Raw genomic sequence first — 23,629 nt, 5'->3', positions numbered from 1 at the left:
AGTTTCTTTTCTAACAACTTGTGCTCCAAAAGAATATGATATTTTAAAGGAGTTTTCTTCATGAAGAGGAACATCCTGGCCTTGAATAGCATGGTATGATCCCACAGGCAGTCTAGAAAAACAAAACAAAAATCTGTAACAATACTTTATGCACAAGAGGAGGGCACAAAAGGAAGAAAGTAGCTGGGCTTAGGGTTCCTTATCAGCTGACACAATTCGGGATGCAGATTACTACATGATTCATTGTCCTGGCTCCTTTGGAAATATTCTCAGTAACTCAGCAGGAGCTCATGTGCCTGGTTGCAAGTCCTTGGAAGCATCAGAGAATAAATTCGTTCAACTTATAGTAGCAGAATATCAAGGTACCACCGTGTTCAATGTTGCCTTCATTCAGCAAAAGGGTGGGAGAGAAACAATTCTGCTGCCCTGCCTATAGTTATGGAAGATTTACAGAACGTCTCTCCCAAATTTTGCAGTCCCTAAAGGCTGTGTAATGCGACAGCTACTGCCCTTGAGGACAAGGTAAGGATTTTCTGACTGACCCATTCTTACTGCTGAGCTCAGACTTCACTACAGCTGTGATCCGTGAGCCCCTCACAGCTTGCCTCCATGGGTGGCAGAGCCTCCCAGATACACGATGGTAACCTTTTACAGAAACGGGCTCTTTCTTTATTGTGCTTTTCATAATGGATCATGCACTTTTTTTTTCCAAAAGAAAAAGAACAGCAACATAAAAAAATCATAAATTGTATGGGATTTCCTAATTTCCAGGTGCTTCATTCATGGACTTAATGGTGTCCTAGTTTGATTTTGATATGTAATACATATGTTTCCTTCATAAACAAGGTTTATTGTGTTTATTTATTGCAGAAGACCAGTAAGTAATGCAGTTAGTCTTTTATTACTGCAGTGAGTGCTGGCTTCCAGAGGGATTCTGAGTGATGTTCAAGCACACAAAAAAGAAAGTAGGTCTCTAATATCCACCTTCATATTTCAGAACCTCTCTTCTCTCACTGGAGTATGCTGTTCTGCAGTACTGTTATGTAAGTTGGGGGGGATAGAAAAACTGAAGAAATTTTATGTTTTTTGTAATATTACTAATTACATAATAGCAATAAAAACCTTGCAAAAACAACACAGTTCTCATGAGAAATTAGTGATCATCTGGACTTAATTAGCTCTCCCAGAAAATTATGCCCAAGTAGCAAGCAGTCTCATTATAGATAAAACACAAATAGGAGATAATTGGACTGTTTCTATAGCATATAGCATATTTGACTCAAAAATATGTTCATTTCATAATAGGATATATTTTTAATTTGTTAAAGACAGGTGCAACTTTTGAACATGTTCATTCATTTGCTCTAAATATCTCACAGAGTAAACTTCTCATTCTGTCATCTTCAAATTAAAGACTATTATACATGTTAATAGCTTTATCTATAGATAACAATGAATATTGCAGTTGCCTTGATTGTTGAAGACCATGCATCAGCAGAAACCAGAGATGACTGAATAACCACAGAAAAGATGTAACATCTCCCATTCAGCTGTTCTCTGTACTTATTGGGCATAAGGAATGAGGACAACTTACTGATATTTCATTAGGTGAGCAAGCTGTGGTGAATAGATATTTCTATGCTTACTAAAATCAGCTTCTCAGGGAGCCTGAACCTAACACTTGCCTTTCTGGAGATGTCTCTGACGACAAAGCATTTTGCTCTTAATTTTGCTCTTCCTTGTTGTTCTGATAAATAGCACCCAAGAGCACCCAGGATTCTTTCCTTCTTTCCCAGCTTGCTGGACTAAAATTGAAATTCAAAGGTTGCACACTGAAATGCAAAGATGCTCTCATATGCATGCCAGTATGTTGTCAAAAACATTCAGATTACACACTGGGCTACATTAGGCAATCAGGAAAATGTTTCCTCTCACTTTAGAAAACAAAATGAAACAAAATGTTTTGCACCCCCTTCTCCACTGCAACTCAACAAAATGGACCTGCAGTCCAAGATAGCCCCCTTACGTTCTTGTCTCAACACACTAAGCTGCAAACCGGTTTCCATTTGGGTCATTTTCACACACACACACACACACACACACACACACACACAGAGCCCAGTTGGAGGCATTTAAAAGCTCAAGTCAGTCTTATGCTGAGATACTTCTCAGTTTGCCTGTGTAAAGTCAAAGCAAAAAGGATCCCTGTGAAATCAGAGAAATCATTAGCAGAGAGCATCACAAATAATACTTTGCATTTCCTCCTTTAACTGACAGAGGTACTCACTTATTATAAAAACATAGTAGGGTTTCACAAGTCTTTGTGGAACAGATACTGCCAAGAGCGTTAACATTTTATTCACTGAAGAATTCAATGCAATAAACTTACACTGAATACGAAAATGAATACCTGTGATTTTTGGTTATTAATTAATTAGAACTCACACAATACTCTTAGCCTATTTGCAAGTTTGGGTAAAGATTTATCAATCAATCAATAAATAAAAATACAGTAAGTATGTTCTTACAGGGAAATATCACTTGTCTGTAGAAGGCCAAAAAGAGGCAAAAATCACTTCAGTCTTCGCTCTGATCTAAACACAGCTTGCACGACTACCAACTGCTCAGTAAAGGATATGATTTCAGAACAAAAATAGCCTTAATCCAAAACGCAACCTCCTCTCTCCACAAAGGCCTGTTCAACGCTATCAAAAGACAATGTCTCATAACAGTACAGTTTTTTCTTTTCCCTTGAGGAATAAGCTAACAATATAGCCATTTTTCTGGTTGTATTACAGCACCTGTATTGCAGGTGGTTGTAGTGCCTTTATATAACATATAGATATTTCCCTTACATATTTAGAAAGCGAAGAAGGACAAAATTTTTACCTGTCCATAACTGTTACTGAATTCAAGCCAATGCAATACACTACTTCAGGCTACTCTAAATTATGCGTGGTAATTTTTCTTTGCATAATGGCTTAAGCCTGTGGTGCTTATTTTTATCAGACAACCAGTTTGTTTTCTTTACAACTTGTTGACACAGATGTTTAGGCAAAGGCTAAGATTATCTGTGTGCATAGAAACCCTCTGGCTCACTAGAACAAGGCAGTGCATTAATGTGAAACTTCTTTGTCTGACAGGAAACAGGGATAATTTTCTTCAGGGCTGCAACTGAAACGATGACACTTGAACCACATTACTCTCAACAACTGATATCTTTTTTTTAATCCCTGTTAAGAGAACCTTTTCAATGTAAGAATATATTTATTCCCTCTTTGAAATTGGACCCTATATAGTGGTGTGGACGTAGCTGTTCTTGCACTGCACTTGGCAAGTTATCCCAGTGCAACAGTTTGGATATTGCTACAAAGCAAACTAAAGAGCCTGTATCAAGAACTTCATTCTTCGTGGTACAGCCAGCCACCCAGCGTGCCAGTTTCAAAAAAAAGTTGAATAGCACTTCAAAACAATGGCCACATGAACACATGAGCTCTTCAGATGCCCTGCTTATTTGGAATTGGTTCCTTCTTTCTTAAACATTGGGAGATGCCATGGGCTTGCTTAGCATGTCTTCTTCACCACTGCTTTGTGTTCAGTGCAATGAAGGCAAGAATAATCCAGGGCACTGTGAGCACAAGCTGGGCAAGGCTGTTTGCCTTATACACAGCAGTGCTAATTTGCTTTCACGCTCTACTTGCAATTCATACATTTGTGCTCCACTCACCTCTTCTGTAATAAACATGTTCTTGGGGCCCCACAGTCTGATACCTATAATTTTAGTGGTATATTTTTTTCCTACTATGGACAGGCCACCTTGAAAACTCATATTTCTTGCCATATCAACTTTTCATCTCCTCATTGGTCAGCCATAAAGTCAAACATCACAACAGTGGCCTTTTAGGATGCCATTAGCAGATCTGTCTTCTTCCCTTTCATAAGAACTTTTTATATCACTGAAAACATTCATAAAACTCCTGAATTACTTTGATGACTCATGTCATTAATTTCTGAATCCCCAAGCAACACATTCTCCTTCTAAAGATTCTCATTGCTTCTTGAATCTCTTCCAACTCCAGTTTTACAACAAATGCCTGTTTAACTGTTCCTGTTCTCTTATATAGTTGCCTTCTGTATCTCCTTTGTATATTTTGTATTTTTTTTTAATTTTTGATCTTTTTTAGCCTAGCTTGTAGTTAATGTCCTTTACTATATTCACACACAACAGTTGCTTGGCTTCTCTCATGGTTTTACTGTGGTCTCAGCCAGAGACTTCCATTCTGACTGCAAAAGATCCTTGATGAAGTCTGCTCTTCAAGTGCTGTCCTATAAGCTTTATTAAATTATCCTCTTCTTTATATGTGGAGTTGTTCCTATAGTCTTTCATGTTTCTCCTTCTGTTTTACATGTTACATCAGCATCGTCAGTGGTACCCGAGATTACTGGTCATACTCCTGCGTTCCTCAAACATTCTGTGATTTCCCTGACAGTTAATTTGTTTCAACTGGTTCATTACTGTAGCAAAACTCTCTTTTTTATTGTTCTTAAATAAGGCCATTTAACAGGCAATAAATTCTCATCAGTTTTTTTTCATTTTTGGGGCTTTGCAACAATCACCAGGTATATGATCAGTCTGACAGCAATCAAAGCATTACATGACATTCTGGGAACATATATATGTGGCAGAGCGGTGACCTAATATAGTAACATTCAATTATTAGCTGTGGTGTGAAAATGCATTCTTTTTCTGCTTTAACACTGCAGTCTCCCAAGACATTTGTGATTATGACAGGGAAACTTGCAAACTTACGTCTTCACTTTCTATCCCTAGACAACACATCGGACACCACTGGATTGAGAATGAGTAACTTCTGAAAGCCTATCATTTGACACACCTTCCTCCAATTTTTATGCCTGATTAACAACCACCCTTTTATTGCTGTTTTGCTGCCTTTAAAAGGTCCAATTCCTGACCATGTCCTGCAAGGCTGTGATGTGCCTATAATACCCTCCAATTATGCTACTCCATTCGGGAGTGAACTTGACTTAAGGGAATGAAAAATATTCAGTTTCTCCAGTTCCCTGTTCTTTTTCCAGAGTTCAAGGCATTCACCAATATTAGCATTCGTGTATTTCCAAAGCTTAGCAGCTCTGTTTCTTAAAAAATAAAGATGAATAATCATATAACACATTCTGCAACCTTGGCAAACAGTAGATTTGTCTTCAGACTTATCACCAGCCTTCAGATACCTCAGCTTGGGAAACCCTACTGGCAGTAAAATTGCTGTTGATATCCTTCTTGGAGCCCTGGAAATGAATAAACCTTTCCACTATATCAAGGAGATCTAATCATTACAAAAATAAAAATGAAATGCAACTACAGATTAATATAAGCCTTGCACTTGATAGGTTCTTCAAAACAAGAAAGGGGGAGAATTTAAGATATATTACTGGTGTCTTCAGTCTTTAAACGTCTGAATTTTATATGTCTAAATTTTGTGCATAAGATTTCACATGACATACCCTTTATTTTTCTTATAGACATCAGGCTTACATGAGGCATCTCTGTTTCCTTTATGAAAGAGCAAATATACAGATCCCATACCCCACTGAAATAAGACTGAGTTACACCTCTGCATCACGGAACTATTACAGCATATTTGGTTTGCATGCATGGGCTTATAATGGAACAAATTACAAAAAAGAAAAATTGAAATTTTCTCCATTTGTTGGCCTGGTTTAGCTTTTCCTTCAAACGTAGTTATAACCAGGTATAAAGTTTGAATAAACATTGGAATGAATCACCAGTATATCTATGAACCCTACACAACCCCTATAAATTAGCCCTTCATCTCATCTAGGACCTCTATATTGTTCATCTTCTACAAAATATTTGTCATTTTATCTCAAGGTTCAAATATGTCATTTCTATCTAAAGTTGCTCAAAAGTCATTTAGAACTACTGGTTCAACCACCAACCTGCCAGATTACTTTTAAGTATTTGATTATTTTCTAATTTTTCCACAAGATCTTTGAACTTAGTTTTTTTCCCTTCCTGTTATTTATTATGGATTCAATGCCTGGAGGACAGTTTCACTTTTCTGTTACCAAAACATTGAGAGAATGGAGAAATAACACAACATGCCAGACTTCATTGTGCCAGAAAACATCTGATCATTGTTAATGCTGTAACTTGTTTCACAAAAAGGCATCTTTTTCCTTTCATCACCATTTAATATTTTGTATATAAAAACATATGGTTGAGATATCTGAAGTATATCTTTGTTATATTTTTATTTACTTAGGTGCTGGAGGACATAATATTAGAATGAAGACTTTGGAGAGATTCATTTAATCTCTACTGCATCACCTATTACTTTTGATCTGAGGACTTTCATCACAGCATGGACTATGATATTATGATATTTCTATCAATTGTCTGTACTTCCTAGTTGATCTGAGTGTCTTTGAAAGCAAACTTTGTATTATTTTATTGATAAAAATTATGCAAATTTAAACCAATGATTTCTCTGGTAGTAGCAAGAAAAATAATAAACGTGTTAAGTTCCTCTTTACCCAAACATCAGCTGGAGTGTCTCATAACAGTGCTGAGGAAACTGAGAATATGATGTGCTACAGTTTATGCTCTCTTTATTTAGCAATAACTCCCAGAACATGGTACAGATTAAATTTTTGAATGTATCTTAAAAATCATACATATATATATTCTGGGTGTAACACAGAAATATGTATTGATAAATTGCTGCTCGAGTTATCCTACATCTCATTTGCCTTCTTTCTGTCCTTTACTTTCTTACCTTTGTAGATTTTGACATGCTCTGGTATGCTTAGCATAATTTCCCAGTCTTTTGGGGCAAAAGCTGATTATCTGTATTTGTCTGAAAAATATCATATGTACCTCTGTATAGGAAAAGAATAGGTTTCAGCATCTTTATTTGTACTAAGGATTGCTATTCTGTAGCTTGTTTCTTTGAATCTGACACTACTCATATGTACAGTACAATACAACCTGATTGGGGAAAAAAGGAAGAATGCAAAATACAATTTTCTTTTCCCAAGGTGGGACATATGTTGTACCACTATATTTCCATATACTTTTACAAAGTACCAGTGGTTATTAAAAAATGCTTTTACATATTGAAAATGTAAAATAATGTAGCTAAGATTCCTCTTTCCCCTTCAAATGAACAGTAAGCTCTTTATGACAAGGCCTCTTGCTTATTGTAAAGAGAGCTGTGAAACCTTATGGCTCATTATTATTACCTATATAATGACACTGTAAAAAATATATATATATTTTTTGCATTCAGTAAGGAATCACGTTTCAGTATATTCTCTTTAAGACCCACATATTCCTAACACCTATATACTTCTACAGCTACAACATGCTTACTGCTTTTCTGAATTAATATCACAGACATTCATTATCTCATTACATCTCTAGCCAAAATATTTATTTTTCAACTTTGCTAAAATGAGTTACATGGTCTTATATTAACTTTCAACTCTCTGCTACAAACAATATCCACTGAAATCCATAGTATTAATTCTGCAAGAGAGTAGACTTAAATAAACACAGAGAAAAGCAAACACCAATTTTTTCATAATCTTAAATCTAAACTAGTGCATGCTGACCAGCTACCCAATCCAGCTCCACCAATGTAACACACTATTAATGATAACCTCAACTATATTTACTTTCCTTTGAATTTAGAGTGCTTTTGATTTAACTAAAGACAATTTGGCTACTGCTGTAAAACACAATTCCATGTACCATTTAAAGAACCATTTTGTGGGTCGTTGCTGGGTTTTACAGCTACACAGCCTTACAAATGTACACTCAGCTTTAGTTTCTCCATTCATTTTTCATCATTGTTTACTACTTGATACAGTACTTCGTATTTCCCCAATTCGTTATTCCCTGTGTCACTGTTACAACTTTATGTTTGCTCTGGAACTGTCCAATAGCATTTCTTTTTCAGTGAAGATCTTCCATTTACTTCAACAGCCTCTAGATAAAAAAGTATGCTTTTATCACAATACTCTGGCAATAATCTCTATTTCTAGTAACATATTTGATAATATTATCTATCACTGATTTCTAGATGCCTTCCTAGTGTCCATTTTCTTTTGTCTAGGTAATTACCAATCACCTAACAGATCAAAATATTTTTCAGACTTTACCATTACTATTTTAATAGGTGCCTTTGAAAAAGGTCTGTCAGGAGAACATGCACATTTTCTTCATTCCTCTTCAGAAGGAGCAATTAATATTAGTTTGACTTATGCTATAAATGCAACAAGTATGTGTGTATGTGTGTGTGTGTGTGTGTGTACATACACACACACATATACATACATATGCTAGCAGTTAATTAGCTGTATTTCCTGAATTCCTGTTACACGAGAACTGTACAGAAGAGAGCTACTAAAATTCTGCCTATGTATGATGTGGCTCTTTGACACTTAAATGCATTTTGAGGCAAACTACGTTCCATGGGACAACTGCACTGATTTATGGTGGTATAGATTCTTTTTCTTCCTTAGGCTCAAATAAATGCCAGCAGGACTTTATTTAACATGGTTACAATTCTCTTTATTTATTTGGTAACTAAATCTGGATTTAGATGGCTAATAGATTCCATCTCATCTTGAAAATGATTTACAGGTACTTTTGAATTTAGCTAAATTAAAATCACATAGACCATACAAAATTGATAATTGGGGCTGTTTGCAAGGATTAGTATAGGAACAGAGCTTTTGTATTTGCTTAAGGACATCAAGTCCAGGACCGCTGAGACTCAAATCAAACCTTATTTCCTTTCTTTCTCTTATTTCCTTTCTAATTCCTAAAAATAAGGAGCATTTCCCTTTGACTTTGTGAAGACCAACACATTGTGATTCTCAGCAGTAAATATTTATAGAATCAAGAATTAATACAAGCAGTAAGCGCAAGAAGATAACACGCTTCCTAACATACACATCTGCAAAGTACCTTGTGAAAGCAACATCCTGCAAAACCTGACAACAACACTGCCAGTCTTGCAGGCTCACCTTCAGGGGTATTCTTTTCTCACGCATGGTTATGAACCTCAGTGTTTGCTTATATCTTTATAGTGCCACCACGAGTAAATACACAGCAAAGAGCTTAGCTTAAAAATAAATAGCAACAATGGAGAGCCTGGAAAGAACCTGGCACAGTTTCGAAATTCAAAAGCAAGTCAGAGCTGACAGAAGGAAGGGATATTGCTAATTACCTGAACAAAGGTAGAAAATTATTTAAAAAAAAATAAAGGGAAATTCAGGACATCTTCATTTTAGGCAATCTCTTTTACTAAGAGTTGAGTGTTTATACATATAAAAGCTCTCTTGCAGAAGAGTGGACACCCTGTTCCTTTTACAAACAAGGTTCCCAGAGGTCCATGTAGGCAGGGCAAGAGTCCAGGTAGGCACTGCCTGTCCTCGTTAGCTCTCCCGCGTTGGGATCTGCACGCTCACCGTGCCACGCGGAGAGGAGGGTCAAACCTGTCCTCCCCTCAGGTACGTGGCATTTTCAAGGGCTTCAGACAGGAGGCCAGGGGTTTTACACTTGAGGAAAAAAAGAGCTGAGAGTGCTGGCTGACCTCTATGTCCTCACCTGGATTTCTGACAGTAATTTGGAGATCTTTTTTTAGCTCCCCTCAGAAAAGCATCCAGCTATGATAAAACTGAGGACAGTGCAATACAGGCAGAGTTGATGAGGCAGTAACGCAATGTCTCACAGCAAGATAACTGCAGCAGAAATTTCCCAGACTCTCTTTATTATAAGAGTCATGTACTAACAAGAAAAAAAACCCCAACCTTTTCCCAAATACCTTCTTCCTCCCCCAAACTTCCTCCCCCAAAGTTTTCAAAATAATTAATTAAATATTGTTTCTTACTTAAAGCACACTAGCACGAATCTCAGATAAATCCAGTGACTTCACTGGAGATACTCTAAATTTCACTGGTACAAATTATGTCAAAACCTTGCTCTTGCACATTAAAATGAGGTATTTAAAATGAGCTGGAAAAAAATCTTGTTCTCAGTGAGATTAAAAAAAAAAAAGAAAAAGAGCAAATAAAGTACATGTGCTCAAAGTGCTCCAGTCTTGTCCAGACAGAGGACTGACCTTCAATCCTTGGATACAAGAAACAAGATTTTGTCAGCTATGTTTTAGTAGAAGAGGTAGAGATAGGTTTACCAAGGCTGAAAAACCTTGGGAGACAAGTCATATGTTCTATGTCCTCAAAAAGATGAAGACCTTCAATACAATATACAGTTATTAAAATGAAAAATACAAAATGAAGAACTAGAATGAATAAGATGGATCACAAAGCAGCTTCTCTCCTAGCAGAAGTTAATCCTACAGTATGATTTTTAAAGCCATCTTTGACCTACCTGCTGATTTTTGGGGAGGTTTGGGTGTGTTTTTGAGAGTTTCCCCTTCACAACACTCATCACTAATCATTTCTTGGCCACTGCAAGAAAGGAGATGTACAAGTTTTCTTTGAACTCTCCAGTACAATTTGGCTCTTTTGAGTCATTTCATTTCATTTCACACTCAAAATCTTCAGAGTTGCAAGAGAGCAACAAAGGGAAAAGCAAAAAAAAAAAAAATCTATTTTTTTTCCAAAATCTGCAATTCCAATATTTCAACACTTAAACTGGACAAGAAATGAGGGAAGAGGCAAGCCTCAGGATTCACCCCTGCTGCTGCATCCACTGGTAAACGGAGGATGAAGTTGGAAATATGAATTATAGTATTTTGTTTTTCAGCCATCAAAATTTAATGTACAATTTCCCTTTGTGTTATTGATAAAATTACTGTTAAAAAGTAAAATACATACACACACACACATATATAAACATCTTCATTTCCTACCTTAAAAAACTCTTTTAGCAAAAAACTTTTCAGGTAAAACCTGCTCTCTAGCTTTAAAGGGAGTAGACCAGAAGATATTTCAGTGTTAAGATGGACAACAATTTTGTAAAAAAACAAAGATGAAATGGGTGTATTGTCGTGATGCTCTTTTGCAAGAGTGTGTTACATGATCTGGAGGTTTACATTCACACTTGGAGATTAGCTGGAACTGCAAGACATTTTGCTGCTGTTGCAATTGTTTTAGCTTAGTAAAATAAAAATGATCTACTGAGATAATTTTTGTTAATAAAAGAGCTTTAACTTCCCTGATCTTTCAATTGTGCACCGCTTCAAAGTACCACAACTAGATCCATCAGAGCAGACAGTATTAACATTACCAAAAAATACTGGACAGTCTAGTGTAAAAGAATGAATTAGTGAGTTATTTTAATCTTTGTTAGTTTCAAGGTCTGAGTCTATGGAATTCCTCCTCCTCCTCTCCAAGGAGGAAGCAGGGAGCTGGAAAAACGTGCAGCTGAAATACATGTAAACAAATTTTAGGAAAACCCACAGCTTTTATGACAAATTACATAACAAAATCTGACTGGCTAGAAGCAATGTCTTTTTCTTCTATCTCTTTACTTTTGTCTTCGTTACAGATTTTGGCAGTTTGCATTATTAAGAGGAATGCATTTCCATGCCATATTTTAAGAAATTTAAAGATAACATTAAAACACCCACTCACACACGCATATTCAGGATAATACAAGCATTGTGAATAGAATAATTAAAGATCAAGGTGGCTTGGCAATAGCTCAAGCACATCAACTCAGTGAGAGGGAAAATCAGATTTATTAAGGCAGACCAGAGTGAGATAAGGCTCTCAGCACAAAGCTTGGTGCAAAAAAAAAACCCAAATCAAAAAAAAAACCAAAAAACACACCCACCCCACACCCACGAAGAAGAAAACCAAACCATGCACAAACACACAAAGCTCCAAAACAAATTACAACCAACAAAAAGCTTTCACAACTCTGATAACTAATGAAAGGCAGTAAATTACTTTGCTGAATTAAGATTAAGAACCTGATGAAACTTTACCGATTACACTTTTCAGCAGCTGCCCACTCATTTCTTGAAAGGCCCCCCTGAAACACAATTGCTGGTAACAGTACAGCACACACCGGTTGTACTTCTCTCACTGCACAGAGTGAACAGAAAATAAAACACATGCGGCCTATGGCAGTCACCACAGAATATTTTTGCGACCGCATACATAGAGCATATTTATTCACATGGAACTTTCTTTTTTTTTTTACCCACCATGCATAGAACAAATTTCCCTTCAACAAGACCTGAAAGGAATATGTCAGCTGAAAAACAGAAACAAACCGAATTGTATAAATCTGCAATGATGCCTTACAGGCTTGTTACTTCATCATGTTATAATGGAACTGTTCTATATTTTGCGGTGGTAGAAAATATCATAAAAGCCATTGCAAACAGAATTTTTCAACCCCACAATATTAAAAGGAGTGAAATAAACATTTCCCCTTATACAGCACTACTTTTTTTTGGAGGTAACAGTCAACTAAGATCCATGTATTAAAACAAAAATTTTTTGGATAAAAGGACAAAAAGATTTGAGTGATGTTTCTATTATTACAAAGAACAAATATCAGACTACATTTTAATTATGCTACTGCCATCAGATTCATCCTTATAATTTATTGCTCTTCTACAAACTTTCCCTCGGTGTCTAAATTACTTAACATTCTACTCTATGTCGCATTTCAATATACATTTTAAAACATTTTCTTCATTCTGAATTTCAGGATTGGATTGGTTTTATTCTTTTTTCCTCAATAAATATACAGAATGAGAATTAGCCAGGAAACACCAAGATTGTGGTGTAAACTTTTTGGTATCTTTTGCAGCTCAGGGTGTGCTGGCATATGAGAGAAAGGCAGAAGAAAAGATTTACACTTCTCTAAGTCTAGGTCTGCCAGATAATATGCTGCCTCTAGGGTGTAATGTGGAACAGTTTGGAGTTTGATCAGCTTGCCTGTCCTACATTGTATTATCATTTTCTGTAGAAAAGAGAGAAACTGAGGACTTCCAAAGCAGGCACCTAGGGCCATGATTTCAGCTTTCCTAACATGAAAGACATTGTTACAATTTTCTGACTGAAAAATACATTTTTTTTTAGCAATGTAATTCCCACAGAATATTCCTGCTAATTCTCCCTCAGATGCTTTAGCTATATTCCTCCTACCAGAGGTTTCTGAGAAAGAGGTGACTAAATACTGCTACAGTTCATTTACGCCATGCAAAACTTACCTGCAACAGGGAAATCCCCAAATGACCTGTAAAATTGTCAGGAATGGACTGTCTAAGCCTCTTTTGACAGAGTCAAGAATTTGACCCATAAACTGTAAGAATTCTGGCAAATGGCATCTTGCTTCTAAAATAATTGGTGCTATACTAAAAATATGACTAAGTCTCAACAGATCATCTTGTCTACCTACTTTATATCTCCAGTTAAGCTTTACAGAAGCTGCAAAATCTCCCATAGAAGTTAAATATGGTATAATCTGCACAGAGGAAATTTCTTCCAAACTACATTAATTACAGAGTGCCCTGTATCCTGTAGCCTGTTTATACATTTAGATTATGCTATTTAACCTATCTGCTCTTCCTCTGAGTGGTCTTGCTGTTAATCTAAAAATAAAAATTTGAATCCAAATTACACTATATGTGCACTGTTTGAATATAGTATTTTGTCCTCTGCATTCTAAGTTTTTGTGTTCAATGAATTATCATAACCACAGCCACCACATTCCATATTATTAGAAGAAAAAAGTAATCTCATATATTGGCTCATAAAGAGCTGGAATATTCCTGCTCAAGTTTGCCCCTTTTTAGAGGGGCAGAGTTTTGGAGGACAATTCATGTAAAGTGTATCTGGCTCCAAATATCAACTAAAATTTGCATTTCTCATTTCAATTTCATCTCTTAATATAAGTTAGTTTTTGTCTCTTGCATAAGCAGTTCTCCTAGGAGACCTTTCTGCATCAGCTGAGGCTGGCTTTACACTTAGTGAGGTGTAATATCAGGTTTCAGAGACATCTCATCCATTAAGATCTCGCAGAGGTGCACTTATTATAACCAGAGGGGGAGCAAAAATGACATATCTTGAGATCTTGTTTGTTCCTGCACTTAAAACCATTTCCAAAGGGAATGTAAAAGCCAGTGCATATGGCACAAATGTAATTCTGGACAGAGCTTGCATATGAATTACAACTCAGAGTCAATACCACCATCTGTCCAAAAAGTCCTTTCTGATCTTCTTACTTGATATTCAGCAAAACTGGAGAAAGCATGCAGTAACATGAGAGAAACAGAACAAAGCATCTGACTTTTCAGTATAAAAAAAATGAAGTTAAAAAAAAAAGGTGCTTGATAATAAGCCTTCAGATCTAAACTCAGATTGTTCCTTGATATTCTATCACTTAGTCATTTGCTGAATTTCTTCCCCAGTCCTGAGCCAAACTTAATATCACACAATAACTGTCATAACTTTCACTATGATGAGAAATTTTGGCTCAGCCTTCCCAAATAGAAAAAAAAATACTTTGATAAATTTGAATGCAAGTGAACTAATTAAAATATTTCCAGCTGGTAGCTTTGCTTTACAATATCTTATTTCACAAATAATCACAATGAAGTCAACCAGCTGCTGATGCAATAAGGTGTGATTCTTTGGTTATCAGAAATGGCCAACCGTGACTGGTTGCTTTAGAAATTCACTGAACCAGGCACTATTTTTTGATAAACATTAAATCATTTCAGTATAGTAGGAGTAAACTGACTTCAATAAACTAAGGTATGTATTCTTCTGCTACAAATCTTCACCTTCAGTCATTCAGCTGGTTAGAATGAGTTGGAATTCAGGTGTTTGGCCTGTCTGAAACGATGTAAGAATATAAGAATGGTCTTCCAGGGTCAAAACACAGGTTTCTTGAAGTGTTTCTCCAACAAAGGCCTGGAGCATATCCCTAGCAGGCAATTAAGAAATAAATAACCAGGTGGCAATACTTCCCCAAAAGATAATCTTATCCTCTAAAAGTTCATCGATCAGGGAATTCCTGGAGACAGAGGCAGTGGTTTTCTAGTGAATAACCAAACCAGAATTTCTTTTGTATAGATTTGCTCAGCTCTTTTTGAAGTTTTGCAAAGTGGGTTATTTTATTTACAGGATTCCTCAGCAGGGAGTTCAAAAGCTTCATTAGCTGCTGTGTGAAAAAAACCTGCCTTTTGTTTTAGGAACTTAAACTTCAGATGCCATTAAAAAAATCCATGTCCCAGATGACTTGATTTCTGCAGCATGGTTAAGTTTGGATATGCTAACAAACAGCACTGTCAGTGCAGTATCTTAGGGCCAAAAAAGAGCTGAATCACTGCAGATGTTATCAGAAAGCAAGCTCTTGAATGATTTCCAAATCACTTTGCAGGACAAAAAATCTAACTAGTTTGGATACACATGAAAATTTGGGGTTCTTCATAGTCTTAAAGGTTTACCCATCAAGAGTTTGCCATCCATCTTTCAAAGATTTTCCTTCTGAACAGAATCTGTAGTCAGAATTAGTAAAGTTTATTCACATGACACAGTTGTTTCACTAATGGTTATGGGATTAGGAACAGTGTAAATACTAAGTTATTTGCTCATATCAGGACCTTTATAATCACTTTGCAAGACCTTAAGCTATTTATTCAGCTTGCTTCCTGACTAAAAATTATTTACAACGAAAGCAAGAATTTACTCAGAAAAAAATATTCAAAATATGAAAAAAAACTTTCTTAGACTCTTTGAATCAATTGCTAGAAGTCTCTAGCATATGTGATCTGAAAGCAGAACGACATTTTAAATAATATTATTTAGATTATTTAGATTCAAAGTTATCCTGGACAATGCTGACACTTAAAGACTTACGGCACTAGACTACTGTACACAAGCAAAAGCTGTGTTTCTTTTTAATTTAATGGAAGCTTAGCAATGCAACTAGAATTTTTATCACACCACAGTGAATGTCTAATATTTGGAAAGACACTTGTGCAGAGAAAAAAGACCTAAACACAGATTTGGTTAGCATTTTCTTATATAGCAGCTATTTCTATGGCTATATTAGTATTCACTTAGTTTAAATCTGTATTAGGGATGAAAATACTACTTTTGCTTGTACATTTTGGTTGACAAGAATATAAATGGGAGTTGAAATTAGTTTTTCAACTATTTTCCTAGAAAACTATGTCAAAAATCTTCATTTTTAAATTAAAATGTTAAGTAGTTAGTCCTACATCTTCACATTATTAATTTATCTTCATTATCTTCTTTATTTTTTATTAATCTTCATATTGTTAATTTTTATTTTGCCAATATAGTGAAAACTCATAAGTAAGCAAGTCATAACAAAGCTATTCCATAAAAAATACAAATAGCAGATAATTATAAATTATACTTTGTGACAGGGGCAGCTGCACAAGATTCAAGGGAAGGGAGGATAGAACAGGAAAGGGGAAAAAAAGGAGTGTTCACTTAATCTTAAATTTACAGTTTAATTTTAGATACAAACAACCCTTTTAAGAGAATTTGTCCATTCGGGAACAAAGGAGTATCTTCAGACATTCTTTGCATTACATTAGACAGCTCAAATGATCAACTATTCTTTGAAGAAAGGTCATTGTCAGACTTTAAATTAGTGAATTGGAGCCTAGTAATCAAGCCAACCATGAAGCAGTCTTTTTCAAAATTTCCAAAGTTGAAAAGGCCTGCTTTCCTAAACAAGGGTTGGGAAATAACAAGAGTCTATAGAGGCATCCGATTTATGAGATATAGTACTTGACTGAGCACCTGAGCCTTCAAATTAGCAAAGGAAAGATAAAAATACCCTTGCAGAGGAAGCCAACTGCAGAGGAACAATCAGGTACTTTGAAGACTTGCCAGTCACCCCTACGAATCTTTGAGAGCTGATACTATTCTGTGTTCAGAATTATCAAAGGATTTTGGAAAAGCTAATTTATCCTCTTGCTGTAAAGAACAAGCCGAGCTTTGAAGAAGCGCTGAGGCCTGACTTGCTCCTAAGAGAAGCAGAGCTAGAGTTGTGCAGTAATTGATTCTGTAAGTGATTGTTAGGGAAGCAACCTGCCCTAACAAACAGTCCCGTCTAGACGTCTGGGTTAGACTGGTGTGTAGGAACCACTTTCACACCTCCTCAAAAATATCACTGAAAGAGAAGACACACAGCGATGGCTGACCCTGAGCAAAGACAACATAAAAGTCCAATCCTGTAAAATATGAAGCACTTTTCATGAGATAGAGAGCGCCTTCAGCACTCACAGACTTCAGTACAACCTCCAGATGCCAAACTGCTCTCTCAGGGCAGGAACTGCATGCCTGAATACAAAGCATACAGTTAGAAGTTTCCATCTTTCTTTCAGTCAGGAAGTAAACTGTTAGTGGCCCAAATATTTATTTTCAAGATTATTATCAGAGAATTTACATTAAAACTGTAGCTACTATTAAAAAAGCAATACCTAATAGTAAAATACAGGGTGTTCTCTCGTAGGTAAATCCAGGAGCAATGAGAAATGGGCTCTGTTTTTCCACTGATGACCTGCGTGAGTATGGACACATTGCATTTGTCTCTATCACACCCCTGCCTATTTTTCCACTGTCCCTAGACAGATTATTAGCTTTTGAGAACAAGGACTGGCAGTTATCATTATAGCTCTTTTTATGTTTTCATTCATAGATCTCAGTGTGCTTTATATAAGGAGATGAAAGCCAGTATCTGTGACACAAGGTGCAGTGAAACAGACTTGGAAAAAGTTGCACGTGAGGCTAACGGCAGAACCAGCCAGAGTCTCCTGAGTTTTGTTCAAGTGCTTTATCCACCAACCACATCTGGACGCTAGTTAGCATACAGGACTCCAATTCTTGATAATCAAGAGTAGATCACCAAAACGTACAGACCAACTCACTAAACTCTCACAGAAGGCGGTTGTTTGTGAAGTGGCCGTACACTGTGTCCAAAGCTTGACAGCCAGGCATGAAAAGAGATTAGGATGCTGCATGGGAAATGAGAATCCAGGCCTCAGGTAGCTGACCAAATTATGCTGCCAGCACATGTAAAAGATTTACATTATGGGATCTGCAAAGTGCTCTGCAGGGTAACAGCATGTGACATTTTATTACAAAACTAACATTTAATTAGCTGCCTGGAACCTGATTGATGAATCAAATATTGTCATACATTTATCATTAACCCAATATAACAATCTTGTACAATTTCAGTCAAGAAAATGACATTGCAATTATAAAACCCTTCTGCTTTTAATCTAATTCAGAACACAGAAGATACCTTTAACATTGAACTCTTTCGCAATGCTCCACAGCCATTATACTATTCTTGTGTGTACACACACCCAATATATTTTTATGCTTATTTACTGTTGAAATTTTATTTAATGTCATTCCAAGGTTAAGAGTTTGAATAGATTACAGATTTGAAACAATACAAAATGAGGAAGTCTGTTGTTATTTCAAAAATAAATTTCTTTTGCTTAAATTGAAAAATACATTTTAAAATACAAAACCTCAATTCTTAGTATTATATTCCTTGACACGTTTTTTGGCTCCTCCTGCTTGGCGTTTATCTGGGTTTTTTTGTTGTTTTTTCTTTCTTTCTTTTTTTTTTTTTTTTTTGGTGTTTCCCCATAACACTAGGCAGATGTGCACACAATCTCAGAAGCTGTTATCCATACACAAGCCAAAGGAGGGATATTGTCAATATTGTCTAATGAGAACTATCAGAATGTCAAAATGCTTATTTTTGCTTGAAGAGTAATAGTGTATATACACACACACACGCACGTGCGCACGCACATATGTGTGTGTGCGCGCGTCTGTCAAGGCGTTCATGGAACTGAAGCAAATACAAACTACATTAGTGTAAATTCTGTATTATTTGACTAAAATCATAGCCACATCTTGTACAGTGGAAATAAAAAGACCAGAATTAAAATCTTCAAGATTTTGGTTTTGGTTAAGATTTTCAACTTTTATATCACTTCAAGCCCTAAGGGAGTAGAGCTTGAAAGCTGCATATTGGAACGAGCAATTTACATAAAATTAGAACAACCTCAGATGATGTCCATAATTGAATTATAGGAAAAATAGGGCTGGAGGTACTCTCAGCAGGTCATCTTGTTCAGTCTCTCATTCATAAAGATACATCCCTATTTATTTGTCAGTCCAGATGTTAAGTTAGTCTGTTCTAAAAGACTCCTACACTCAACTCCTTTAAAAATAAATTAGAAAAAGTTTAGTTTTAATCTCTATGCATATTTGTATATATCCATGCATTGGAGATAACAACATAAAATATAAAAAAATTCAAAAATATGAAAAGAATAAAGTGTTCCCAAGACTTCTAGTCAATCTTTACAAATTCAAAATATTCAGATTGCTCATTTAACTATATTAACTACATATTTAACTATAAATATCCAAACTATTAGAACCTTATCTGATCTGAAATGTTTGAGGGTCATAGGTGACTGAAGTAGGAATCTGTAAGAAATAGTCTAAAGCATTCCAAATCCTCAGATATATTCCTGACTGGTGAACTAAAATTTAATCAGCATGGCACTGACCACGAAACATGCTGTTACCTTGTTTAGCTCCAAATAAGTGAAAAGGGCATTGCATGATCAGATCTCTGCTTTCATTTTGTATTGTTCTTCTACAGCCCCTTCTACTCCAAAATTCTGAGAAAAAAGTAAATTACTGAATAAATAAACCAATGGAAGTTCAACACATATGAGGTATTGTAAACAGCTAGCATTTTTAATTGCCATTTCCATCCTGCTATTAGTTAAGAAATTAAAAATGAAATAAGATGATCAATTATTATGCTTCTTATTATGTGGTCCAGACTGAAGCTATCGACCTTAGGAGGACCCAAAGAGAGAGTGGAAGGCTAAGCATCTCACTAGAGAGAGGCTTACTAGAAAGTTCGCATGCATCCCATTTCAAAGGTACATAATGTGAATTCACTTTGCTAATATCGCTGTAACTGGACAAAGACTGATAATTCTTTGATTCGACTGTGAGGACTGTGATTAGACTAAATAAATTCTTGGCCTCCAATATACAGTTTGTTCTTTTTGCCCACAACAGACCAGTGGAAAATCAGGCAACCTGTTCTGTAACAAATTGGCAACAGGGGGAAGCAGCATATCATGTCTGAGTAAATAAAAGCACTGCACGCTTTGCTTTGGCACCCTAACGTGACATTTTTTAAAGTAAACATAAATTCCACAGCCAAACCCAGCTATTAAAAAGCTATTATTCCCATATTCTGTGGGTAACTCTCCCCCCTACCAGCAGTCCTGCCCTTGCTCCGCTGGAGGAATGACTTGCTTGGCAAGATATAACAAAGCACCAAGCCAAGAACTGCACAAATTTATTAAACAACCTCTGCAGCACTGCAACACCGTTTCTTAGGCCTCTCATGCACAGCAGATAACACTTTTTTTGTGTTCATGGCAAACAAAGCTATCTACATATGAATGAAGATGCTAAAAGCTTTTTGATATCCAGGTTGAAATAAAATACAATAAATGCTATTTCCAATTAGCTTAACACGTAAGTACCATACGGTTAAAACCAGGGGTATTCTAAGCGCCCTGTGAAGTAAAACAGAAACACCAAGAGGTCAGTCCAGCCAGTGGCAAAGTTGAATCAAGCATCTTCTGGTTTCTCCAGACCATAATTTCTCTCAATATTTTTTATCACATGACTGAAGGAATTTTGAGATAATGTTAACTACTTTCCATTTCTACTGTTCCATCAAAGAAACCAAGAGTTCTACATTCAGATTTATCAAGATATAAAGCACTGCAGTTCTTGATTAAAGGCACTTGCATCTGCTTTTTTTCCTTTTTCTTTTTTAACTGATGCAGAACATAAGATACTATATTCCTGTGCGCTTCCAAAAATTAAATGTTAGACCTTGCCTCAGGTGTTGTAATACTGAGTAAAGCAACATCTAAAGTTCAAAGTTCTGATTATTCAACCTTAAAACCTACTTTACACACAATTCACATAATGAAATAAAATTCATTGGACTATATAATGGGAAGGATGACAAAACTCACTCTCAGTCATCATGGCTACTACTTGAAGATATAATAAATTAGTATCAATACCATAGTTATGGTCTAATTCATCTTAAGGCATTATGTAATCCAGAGAAGATTAATCTTTTCATGCACTTTTTATGTGTAAATCATTGAGTAGAGGTAATTTTATATGCATTCATTTACAACTGAATCAGGCTCAATATAAAACAAACAGAAGTTTACATATTGCTCAGAGGTTTTTTTTTTCTTCTTCTGATTTATTCTGCATCTATTCAGTTAACTTTTATTGATTCTTAGCTCATTATTTTAGGACTTCATAAATGGCAGAAGACCTAATATAATGATTGTGCCAGATTGTTTCTTCTCTGGTTTCTACTAATATTTTTCATTTCATTTCATTTATTTTTCATTTATTTCTAGTATGTGAGTGCACTAGAGAAATAATTACTAGTGCACAGTGTTAGATTGACTGCTCAAGGCAAAAGGAATTGCATAAATACATCTGTCACTTCTCAGTGCAATGATTCACTAAAATGTTTCAGCTATGCTCTGGATAGTTCACCTGTTGGGGTAGGAACAGTTACATCTTTCTTCTCCTCTGGCCTCCTTGACACCTCTTGTTCCAGATCATACCTTTGCCCTCAGCTCCTCCTTGGCAACTTCAGAAATTTCTATCAGTGCACATGAGTATTCATAAATTCTTAACCTCCATATAAAGTCATCATTGACAGATTGTAATTTTTTCCCAGAAGTTGCTGAAGCTTAGAATTTCTGCTTTTGTCAAAAAACTTGTCTTCTCTGGAAAATGATCCTGAAGTTACAGAAAACAGAATACCACTAGCATGCCCATGTTCCTCCTAACCACCATTTTTACGTATTTTAACTCAGGAGTGTAGGGGTACAAACAGGAACAAAGAGTGATTGTTCTTTCTTTTTTCTCCTTCAGCACTCAGTGGTCCAAGAATTGTATTTATTCTGGTGCTGTCTTGATCACAAAATAATTTGGAGTATCTCTGCAAAAGCTCTGTCAACTGTATATTTTCCTACTGTATTCATCTTTATTCTTTGCACTAAATCATTGCAGCATCCTATTTACAGCAAATAACCTTTTCTAATAGTGAAGGGAAAACTATCATTTTCCCCTTTTATTTATTAGAGAGACTTTGTTGGCCACAGGACAAAGAAAGATTTATTTCCCAGCATAGTGCATAGGTAAACTACATAAATCTAAAAATAATTTCTAAAATAGTTTAAAGACTCTGGAAACATAGGAAAATGATGGAGAGGTGGAGATAACAGAGTACTGCTAAAAATCAAATGAAAACCAGAGGTCACTGCCTCTTTGCTAAATTTTAATCAACTAATCTTGCAATACTTACTGTAATAGTACAAAATAAACGATAGAAGCTATTCTAACAAAGAGATAGCCAGCTCAGCCAAAACAATGGATAATCTAAAATTATCTGTAGAAAATGGAAATTGTTAAAAGCTTATGATCATAGAACAGAGCTGATAAAACATAAAAACTTTTTAGGGACACTTAGTTGGGTCCTAATGTCTGAAAATGCACAATGTCATTTATAACATATTGATTTACTTGTAATTTGTAGAAGTACTTAGAAAAAGTGCATCATTATTTGGTGTCCATCAGAAAAAGACTAACAGAAAAAAAAGAATATGTGTAGACGGTGTACATTAAAGTGATGAAAATCATAAAATGCTACAAATTTATTCATTCCTGTTCTAAGATATTAATGCAGTGCTATATGTGTATATTTGTATTGTGCTATTCATATGCATTCTAAAATGGCACTCATATGTCCTTGATTTTGCTTCTGTCAAACTCAGATTTACCTGCATTTATTTCTATGACAAAGTGAGCTGGAGGAAGATCTCGGTTCTGCTCTGCCTCATAGAGCATAAGAACAGTTTATGATGTCAGCTTGAAATAAAGACACGGCCATCACTCGAACAGGCAGACACTCTTCTTACATCCACAACCTTTATGTCACCTAATTTTTGCCTTGGGCCCACAGCTCCTCTCCCAGAGTAGCGGTACTATGTTATCCTTAATTCTTTCACGAAACACTCAGCTTTATATAGAACTAAACTGCTTATATCTTTTCATTCTTTAGGATCAGCTCTTGCTCTCCATACTTCCCTGGGCACTTTACCTTCTAGGAAATTGTCAGAGCAAAATTCCCTTGATTTTCTTCCTTTCTTCCTATCCCTATTCCTATCCCTCCATTCATCTTATTGATAGGATGCCCAGTGAGTAAGTTACTGTGGTTTCAGCATACTTTATGTCACCATCTCACTTTTACTCCCACATTTGTTCCCATTTATCACAAAAAAGTAGGAGAAAGAAAATGATGAAGCTATGTTGCAGACATGTAGAATCAGATTTTTTTTCCTGCAATTAAGAAATCTTCTACGTTAATGGTTAAGCTATATGCAGATATACTCCTTAATGCCTACCTTAACAGTCTCACTGTTACTGTAAGTAGATGTTAGAGTTG

The 23,629-nt window shown here is 35.8% G+C and overlaps 1 long non-coding RNA gene across 2 annotated transcripts; it reads left to right on the top strand.

Moving 5' to 3' along the window:
* The first annotated feature begins 908 nt into the window (after nt 1-908).
* Nucleotides 909-6,504, top strand: LOC112996427 (uncharacterized). 2 transcript variants are annotated; one of them, XR_003262440.2, is made up of 2 exons: nt 909-965; nt 6,306-6,504. It is a non-coding gene; the product is annotated as an uncharacterized LOC112996427 (long non-coding RNA). The 2 variants fall into 2 exon arrangements; XR_010387431.1 differs by lacking the exon at nt 909-965 and adding an exon at nt 1,563-1,608.
* Nucleotides 6,505-23,629: the final 17,125 nt, after the last annotated feature.

The sequence above is a fragment of the Dromaius novaehollandiae genome, chromosome 2, assembly GCF_036370855.1.
Source record: "Dromaius novaehollandiae isolate bDroNov1 chromosome 2, bDroNov1.hap1, whole genome shotgun sequence".
Classification (NCBI taxonomy): domain Eukaryota; kingdom Metazoa; phylum Chordata; class Aves; order Casuariiformes; family Dromaiidae; genus Dromaius; species Dromaius novaehollandiae.
Note: the sequence above shows the minus strand (reverse complement) of the source record. Positions and strands in the feature narration are given on the sequence as shown.